Raw genomic sequence first — 10,200 nt, 5'->3', positions numbered from 1 at the left:
AATCTTATTTTTGGTACTCACAACGACGGGTATCAAATTTTGGCGCCGTTGTCGTGGAGGCAATTGTTCTAATTATTAGTTGTTTTATTTTTTAGTCTTTCTTTAGTTTAAGGGACTTCTGTTCCTTAAACTCTTTTTATATTCCATTTGTAGTTTCTTCTTATGCGCAGGTCACAGGGTGGTGAACTATTACCGATCAATCCTGAGATTGAGAAGACCCTGCGCGAGTTGAGACGATCATCTAGGATATTACCGACAGAGGAAGAGCTGAGTACTCTGTCTAGTTACTACGAGAACGAGCTGTTTGAGGAAGATCCACATTCATCTCCTGTTTCTACTTCATCAGCTGAGACAGTCACTTCTCCAGATTTCTTAGAGATGGCTGAAGAAGCAACTATTGCCAGTCACTCTGAACCGACAGCTGAGAATCTCTACAAGGGATTTGCGTTACCAGGGGAGGCAAGGAAATTCGAGCCAAAGCCTTCCTATATTAACTTGGTTGAGAGAAACCAATTCGGGGGAGCTGCAAATGAAGATGCAGCCAAGCACATGGAAATATTTATCGATTATTGCTATTCCATGTCCCCACCAGCCGGCGTGACCCCAGACCAGGTGAAGGAGACCATGTTTATTTTCTCACTCCGTGATGCTGCAAGGGATTGGTATAGAGATTTGGACCGAGCTGCTCATGGGATCACCGACTGGAATTCTTTGGCCCTGGCGTTCTACAAGAAATACTTTTCTGCATCGAAGACGAATGCCATTAGAGCTCAGATCACGAGCTTTAAACAGGGTCCTGATGAGAACTTTCATGAAGCATGGGCCCGTTTCAAGAAGCTGGTGCGAACCATTCTACACCATGGGTTCGAAAAGTGGAGTCTATGCAATCAGTTCTATAACAGGCTGTATGACGATCAGAGGGCTATTTTGGATGCTGCAGCCAATGGCCGATTTGCTGAGAATATGGGAGAGACTAAGGGGTGGAATATCATTGATGACTTAGCCACCCATAAAGCTGAGTATGGGAATTCCAGGGGAAATCAAAGGAGAGCTACTGAATCTTCTTCTGTAGCTGCACTAGAAGCTCTCACTGCAAGGTTTGACAAATATGAGTTGGGAGGAGCTTCAAAAGGAGGGATGTATCATGTGAATGCTGTTTCAGACGGTCCTTTCGTCTGTAGAAGATGTGGAGTTGAGGGACATGTTTCAGAAAATTGTCCTAGTCTCTTTGAGTCTTGTGCTGCCTTTCAACATTATAGGCAGACAAACACGTACTATGAGCCGAATGTCCATCCGAACTTGAGGTGGAGTAGCCAAAATATTTTGAATCCGACTCAACCTCCACAGCAGCAGCAGCAGCAGCAGCCCTATGTGCCTCCACATAAGCAGCCATATCAAAAGCCTCCGTATGTTCCTCAGCAGCAGCAACAATCCCAAAATTCTGAATTTACCGAGTTGAAGAACATATTGCTGAAGGAGTCCCAAGCTAGAGAGGCCGGGATGAAGATGCTAGAGAGCCAAATTGCTCAATTGGCTAGCAAGAATACCACTCGAGCTCCGGGACACTTACCGACTCAAACTGACCAAAAGAAGACCCTTAATGCCATCACTTTGAGGAGCGGGTCTACCCCGGAGAGGCCTGCTATGATTGAGGATGCCCCTGAAAAAGATAAGCCGGAACCGAGTCAAAACAAAGCTGGAACGAAAGGTGGAAAGAAAAAGGCGTCTACCAGGTATATCAGTCGATCGATCGACATACCGGTCGATCGATCGATCAAGTGCGACAACCAGAAGCTACTGTTCCTGTACAAGTCAGTCGATTGACTGACCTCACTGGTCGATTGACTGAGGCCGCTGCTGATAGTGAACCTTTTCGTCCTCCGATGCCTAATAACTTGAGGGATCACTTGTTTCGGGGTACGACAGTCCCGAAAATATTGGGGCAAGGCCCGAGTGCTGATGGGTCAGTCCCGGTTCCGAAGTTCGACCCAATGTCGGTTAATGGCTCACATTTGAGACGGTCTGAAGAGGGGTCAAGCTTCAACAAAGAGAAGGTAGTGGACTTCCAGCCTAAGTCCACAGATGCCGGCATGAGAGATTTAGAGGAGAGGGCTAAGTTACTTCTTACAGCCCCATATCCAGAGAGACTAGTGCCGACAAAGGAACAGGTATCATTTAATAAATTTGAAAAAGTTATTCGTAGCTTGAACGTACAAGTACCTTTTCTCGAGTTAGTAAATCAAGTGCCTGCTTACACTAAATTCATGAAACAACTCTTGTCTAAGAAAAAGTCACTTGAAACTGTGCATACTGTTGCATTAACTGAGGAGACATGCTCTTATTTGTCTCATACTGCACCCCTTAAGCTAGAAGACCCGGGTAGTTTTTCAGTCCCGTGTAATATTGCCACCTTTCCTATTGAGAAAGCCTTATGTGACCTAGGAGCCAGTATTAGTGTAATGCCCTTGAGTCTTGCTAGAAAGCTCAAATTGAGTAGGTTTGCAGTCACAGACATGACAGTACAGATGGCTGATCGCTCTGCGGTCCAGCCAATAGGAGTCTTAGAAGACATCCCCGTGCAAATAGGGAAGTTCTTCTTCCCTGTTGACTTCGTGGTGCTCGATATGCCCGAAGATGCCCACATTCCCATTATTTTGGGTAGACCATTCCTGCACACTGCTGGTGCAGTCATAGATGTTGGTTCGGGTACTTTGACCATTAAAGTCGGGAAGCATTCCATTGTTTTTGCCCAGCCTGCTAAGAAGAAAGACCCCATGTGGCCTGTCACTTGTAATACGGTTTCTGAAAAGAAATCGTACTTTGTGCTTCCTGATATGCCTATTTCTGTTCCTACTCCTGTTGTGACACCTCCGCCCCGGACTGGGAGCAAATTGGAGGAAGATTCGTCTATTTCTGATATTACAGGAGCTGGTTTGGGGAAGGAAGAGCCGCATGTTGCTCCAGCTGTGAAGGAGCCGATCGTTCAAAGAGGCGGTCTAGGATTCCTTAGCTATGGGACTGATGAGGAGCCCGATGATGAGCCGGTCAAAGCAACGGAGTCTGATTTGGATTCTGACGAGTCCGAAGAGGTCATTGAGTGGGAAGATGTCCGACATGTTGATCCGTTGAGCTCTACGGACGTGGAAGCTAAGAAGGGTGCAACTGATAAGATGAGCACCGTAGAGGCTACCTCTTGTAGCCAGAAGCCGACGAAGTGGGCCATACCATGGCCGTTCTTGATCAACTACTAGTTGATCCTATGCTTTACAAACATTTTATTGCTTTTAGACATTTTTTATTGCTTTTGTGTGCGCGAGACTTCGCATTTAATTATTTTGTTTAGGAGTTTTTTAAGCACTTTAGACTTTACCTTGGGTTTTACGCAATTTTGGGCGCGTATTATTGTGCATCTGCAGGTTTTTAGACCTCATTAGCTCAAGTTATTGAGCAAATACGAAGAAATCAGAAGTTACAGCAGTATTTTCAGTCGATCGACTGCCTTCTATGGTCGATCGACTGGACGCACGTTTCCAGGAGCTACTGTTCCTTTCGCCTTGGTCGATCGACTGGTCTGTATGGTCGATCGACCCCCCTGCACTGTTGTACCTGTTCACGACCTCTCCCCTGCTGTGTTTGGTCGATTTGCGGAATTGGGGGAGTTTTCTACTCCACTTTATCTTCCGTCATTATTTATTTCTTCTATTTTTCTCAATTATGCACAAAATTTCGCTTCATTATTGCTTTCTCGGTTTTATGCGTGGTATTTGTTCGTCTTTCAGGTACTTATTGGTAGCACTGCTGGCTACTGAAACCTCCTAGCTCACGCTGGTTTAGGGAGGTTTCCTTTGCTGCGCTTAAAGTCTTGTGAGTTCCCGATTTCCACTTCATGTCATATTTATTTATTTCATCTTACACAAATTCCCGTTTCTCGTTTATTTCATTATATGATTTTGCACAATGGGGACATTGTGCGATTTGGTTTGGGGAAGGGTTTTGCGTCGCATATCATTTGCTTGCATTCACGTTTACATTTCTGTTTGCATTTGTTATTTAATTTCTTATATATATACATAAAATACCAAAAAAAAAAAATTGAAAAATTTCAAAAAAATGCACATTTATTTTAGCATGTAGGTTGAGTCGGAACGGTAGTATTTCAATGATGACACTGCATTTGCATCTGTTTTGCCTAAGCCTTGCTAATTGACATGTTATTAGTAGAATCGTATATGCATACTCTACGAGTTTTCGTTAAATTATTTGCTGGACTTGAGACTTGACTTAGATTTTTGGCAAACTACATCATATATTCTGAGTTTTAGAGCCTATAACTGGTGTCATCTATGACCAGTTTATCTAGGATGTGAGTAGTACTCCTTATGAGTCATGTTTCATAAATGTGCATAAATATGAACTTAATCTGCTTAATACCTGTATGCATTCGGTTTGTGGTTCGTTGACACATGTGGAAGAGGTTTCCTTTATTCATTATGCCCATAAGCTCCACACTGCCAAAAATAGCCTTTTTGTCCCATTACTACATCCTACACTTAGCCTGCCCTTGTCAAGCTAGTAGTCTATGTTCTTGGGATTGTTACTTCATTTTTGGTGGCATATGCTCTTATTGAGATTTAGTTGGATAAAAAGAATGAAGGAGGAAGAGAGTTGAAAAGTTGAAAGAAACAAAGAAAAAAGAGAGAAAAAAAATGATTCGAAAAAGAAAGAAAAAAGAGTTCTGTACTGTTCAAAGCGGTCGGTCGACTGCCATTTCTGGTCGATCGACTGGGTTCCGAAGGAAAAGTCAATTCGCATAATTCAAGCCTTTATCTTATGGCGATTTTTGCTCCCATGTTGCTTTAGTATCTTATGGGGAGTTGGTTGATTACTATTATTTCGGAGATTATGAGTTTTGTGCTTGCTTTAGCACCGCTTTGACTAATTTTGAGCAAGAAGTTGGATGTTGCCATATGGTTCCGTTTGGGTACTAGCTTGATCACCTGTACCTCCACTTTTCCATATATGTTTTGCCTCTTCTTACCCATACCTCACATTTCCATATATATACCTCGGCATGTGTCATGGTCATTTGTTGGTTGGAATGCATATGTACGGTCATAGAGATTACTTTCATATTATATTGCAGGCATGTTCTTATAGGTCGCAGTTAGGTGAGAGTCTTTACGAAATGAATTCTTTCTATCCTCTTATATTTTCACCTGTGCTTATGTGTGATATGAGCGACCCGTGAGAGTCCAATTTGATAAGTCTCTATGGTTGACGGTTCAGCAGTCTTTAACGACCTCATAACTCGGTTGCATGATTTACATTGCTAATTGATTGTTAGTTATTGCATTAAAATGGTTTAGGCTTTACAGTTTGCAATTCGCTCTGAGATTGAACTCGTTCCATTAGGTCATTAGATCGAGTCTAGTTCTTGCTTGGGGACAAGCAAGGGTTTGGTTTGGGGAAGTTTGATGCGTGTCATTTATATGATGTTTTACACCCTATTTTACACGCATTTCAGAGCTCATTTGTGTAGTTTAAGCTACCATTTCCCCTATTTCCGTCTACTTTCGTATTTTTGTACATTATTGCAGAAATGTGAAGAATTCAGCGGAAATTGAGCTAAATCCGTCCCCGAGTATCTTGTATTGCATTTGACGTGAAGTATTCACTTAAGGAACGAGCTTGGTGCGCATTTCAAGGCCCAAAAGACAAATCCACGAAGAAGTTAAAAGCGGATTAACAGCTAAAGCAGTCGATCGACTGGCCCCCTTAGTCGATCGACCAATCCACGACTACAGAAGCTACTGTAAACTGAAGAGCAGTCGATCGACCGGTCACCTCAGTCGATCGACCAAGCCGCTACTCAGACGTGAAGATATAGAACGAGTTTTCCAAAGCCCAAAGCGATATTAGGTTTAGGAATTATGTTACGTATACTTTCTATATAACGTAACCTAGTTTACAGATACAATCATCTAGCTTTTATCAAGTTTTACATTCAGTTCTAGTTTATCGAATAACTAGGGTTCGGGATATTATTTCGCATTGGATTTTCGTTCGTGCTTTCAATCATTCCGTTACAATTCTTCTGCGATTTTGGTATTCTTCTTATTCCAGTTTATTAATTTATTTGCATTCATAGATAAAGAATTGTTAGTTAGTTTCCCGAAACCATAATTATCGTCTTATGCTAGCCTTTTGTTCCGTTATTTTAATCATGAATTCAGTAGATTTAATCGTTAATTTTATTGTCGTTATTATTCTTAGTATGAGTAGCTAAATTATTCGTGCTAGGATGTAGGAGAACTGTAGGATTAGGCGGCATAGAATAACATGGCCTGAAATCGCGTGTTGGTCGATCGACCACCATACTTGGTCGATCGACTGACCTCGTGAGGTTTTACCTTCGTTTTAATTGTTTTAATTCTTTATTCGACGAATCGAGTGCACACGACTAGTTGAATGTTTAGGATATGACTGACCCATTAGATCGAGAGATAGGGACAGTTGATTGATCACCAATTAAAATAACTAAACTATGCTGAGATCAAAAGATAGGTAAAGTTTAGATTATTAGTCACTTTTCAGGACGAAAGTCAGTATTAGTGATATTAGGGACTTATAGCGAGATCGAAAGATGCTATTTGTTAAGAGTGGACCGAGAGGACCTCTTGTTTTCCCGCCTCATGTGTTTGATTTAGACCTACTTAGTATGCTGCCGCCGAAACTATAGTGAACCGACCATCCCAGCACCCTTCTTTTATCTGTTTTATCCGTTTATTTAGTTTATTGTCTTTTATTGCCTTTAGCTGTAGACCAAATAAATTCAACCCCCACATTCGTTACCTTAGACTAGAATTAGACAACTTTTAATTACATTCGCCTCCTTGTGGTTCGACCCTGTTACCACTAGCCTAGGTTAGTTTTAATAGGAAGTATAAATCTTATTTTTGGTACTCACAACGACGGGTATCACACGTAATTTTAACATGTATTAATGTCGAGGTAGGAATTTAAGATCGATTACATGTGAGAGCATACAAGCAATACGATAAAAGAAACACAATAAAAATACATTAAAGAAAATTACAATAATTACATCGGGTTAATTGATTTATGTCGAAAATACATTTAAAACGGATGGTTTTAGAAAAGAAAGAATAAATAAATAAATAAACAGAAATTAGGTGATAATACGATTAATAGTAAAATAAATACGTAAACTAATAAACTAGGTCAAGGCAGAAACGGGAGTTCAGAGACAGAACTCAACCAGGAACAGGCGCAGCAGAGCTGCGTCCTTTGGAAGAGGCGCATCAGTCGCTGCGTCTGTTCCTTGGCTCAGTTCTGGCTGTGAACCCGGAATTGCATCTCGTTAATGTTCATAGGTAAATTTAATGCTTGATTATATTATTTGACTCGGATAGAAGTGATTAACAGATTATTTACATGTGATTGGGTCATAAAAACAATAAAACATGGATGAAAACTAATTAGAACGAATTAATTACAAGATTAATAAGGTTATTATAAATATAAATTAATCGAATTAAAGGAATTAATTAGGTTAAACAAGTTATTAAGACGGCGAATTAATGATGACAACGATAAATAACAGATGAAATATATCAAAGAGGAATTCCAGAGATTCAATATGGATGAATCGAACCTCTAAAAACCCGAATTGATTTCAATGACGAAAACCCGCAAATATGGATTATAAGGGATTTAAGTCGGGGATTTTGAAAGATGAATTAAATAATGAAGATTTACATGTTAGAATTATCATATTAGAATTATCGTGCTAAAGAACAATGAACAATTGAAAGACGAAACAAAAAACAATAGGACGAACAAAAGACGAAGGAAGAAGAAAGAAAGCAGGAACTGCGACAGCCTCAGGAAGAGGCGCAGCAGGTGCTGCGTCCCTTCGAAGAGGCGCAGCAGTTGCTGCGTCCTTTCTCGACGTTTGTCTCCTGTTAATCCGTAAAAAGGGTTTGAAATAAGGTTTTACAAATCGATTTTAAGCGTATTTTCGACATAAATCTTACAATAATGATTACAAAAATAAAGAACAATAATTAAAAGAAGGATTTACACCCTCAGACTTACATGTTTGACGAAACGAGATGAACTAAGTTAACGTTTAATGATGCTCGACTCGAATGTACGACGAAAGTGCCCTCTTAGAGGAATTAAACAGATTGATTAAGTTGATTGATTGTGGAGTTGGTCAAATTGGTCGGTCATGCAAAACGTGGCTGGTACTCAGAAGGATCCGAGCTTACATGGTCGAAAGTTCAAGCACGTAGACGCCAAAAAGTAAGAACGTGGTCTAGAATGCAAAGGGAGAAGAGAAGGGCGGACACTCGCATGAGAAATATGTGAGACCGAAGGTCTCTATTTATACTAATCACACTGAGGAAATTAGGGTTTTCGGAGAAACTTTGGAAGTGAATCTCGAAAAGATACGAAAAATACGCAGAAAAGGGCTGAGGAAGAGGCGCAGCAAGCACTGCGTCTCTTGGAAGAGCGCGCAAGACCGCCGCGTCTTTTCCTCAGTGGTTTCCTCCTGCGGAAGAAAGATTTCCGTGTTTCTATTATGGAATAGCGGATTAATCTTATTTCCTTACTATTTTATATGATAATCTCGGGATATATGTTACCAAAGATCAAAAGATTGGAAAATATATGGAATAGAAATATCCGGAACGTTCCAGAACATTCTGACTCGGCATTTTAAACGGTTATTAGAAAATGAAGACGGTTTTTGACCCAGACTCCAAATGTACTCTAATTACTGCCAAAACGACCGTATCGGCGCGTAGATGGCGACTATGAGGTAGACATACGTGTTTGAGCGACCACTTGACGATAAACTTACGAACTGTCACAAATCGTTCCGTGTACCAAACATGCGGCCCAATCATCACCGGGTGGCTTGCGGGAGGTGCAGAAATGAGGTATCTACAATACTAACTTAATGTATATAAAGTTTGCTGTCAAAAAAATGACGTACAAATCAAAGTCCAAATGCTCATACAAGTCTATAATAGAAACAGTAAACTTGTCCCTTAAAAATAAATAAATATGTACTTAATGATACTGTAAAACCACACTGACACAACAGAGAGTATCACACAAAAAATCCATATGGTACGAAAAAGTATTTTACTATACAGTGTGACCCATTAAAGATTTAAAGTAAGGTAAGGCAGGACATGACCTCACTTTCAATAGCATTTTAAAAAAAATGGAGCAAAAGGACAAAAGCAGTAAAGCAAGTCTGTCAAGAAGTGGCAGTATTCACATATGGAGTACACATATCTCTTCTAATCAAGCCAATAAACCGAATGTCAAAAGAAATCCCAGATTCCGATGAAAAAACGAAATTAGCATATTCATTATATCAAAGACGGAAAACTGAAGTCGGAAATCAACAAGCAAGACAGAGGCGATAAACTCGCTCTGATACCAAATGTAAGATAATCTTCTATATGCATGTTTAATTACTGAAATAAACATACAATAAACTAAATAGCGGAAGCGATAAATAAAGATCGAGAATTAAACCTCTAGCCATTGCTAATCAGTATTACTGAACAGCTTTTAAATCCCGAATAAAGAAATAAACCCGTTTCCGATATAAACCCGTCTGCCTTTCTTTTGATTTCGGTTCCGAACTCTCACACTCACAATATAGATGGTGTATTTCTTAATGGAGAGTGAATTCAGTGACCTTGTTAATCAGAAATTATGTTGTATTTATACTGATTTTTCCATCACAAATCAGTTGCAAAAACATGGAGAGTGGTGTGGTGGTCAACTGAAATAAGGGAGACAAAATAGGGCAGTTTTTGTCATGGTTTTGACTGCCGGATTAAATGGGCCACAACTTTAGTATTTTCCATAACTGAAAATCTAACATTATCATCCATGCAACATTACAATTTGCAACCCTCAATTTCCAGATTTTATTCGTAATTTTATAGTTCATCGTTTATTTCCGTTTATTTGATTCGCTTCTATGCAGAATTCACACGTTATTGCAGAGCTAGCTGAGGCGTTTTGTTTTCGGTGGTTGATTAATCTACTGAATTAAGGTTTATCAGGGAGGGATTGGTTGATTTAGTGAAAGAGATGATGAATTCCCTAAATTATTGATTGAATTGGGGATGAGATTAGAAATTTGGG

At 40.1% G+C, this 10,200-nt stretch overlaps 1 non-coding gene across 1 annotated transcript; it reads right to left on the bottom strand.

Annotated features, from left to right (window-relative positions):
• Window positions 1-759: 759 nt before the first annotated feature.
• Window positions 760-866, bottom strand: LOC141609884 (small nucleolar RNA R71). Its single transcript, XR_012527790.1, has one exon. It is a non-coding gene; the product is annotated as a small nucleolar RNA R71 (small nucleolar RNA).
• Window positions 867-10,200: the final 9,334 nt, after the last annotated feature.

The sequence above is a fragment of the Silene latifolia genome, chromosome 10 (assembly GCF_048544455.1).
Source record: "Silene latifolia isolate original U9 population chromosome 10, ASM4854445v1, whole genome shotgun sequence".
Lineage (NCBI taxonomy): Eukaryota > Viridiplantae > Streptophyta > Magnoliopsida > Caryophyllales > Caryophyllaceae > Silene > Silene latifolia.
This window is presented reverse-complemented; position numbering and strand designations above follow the sequence as displayed.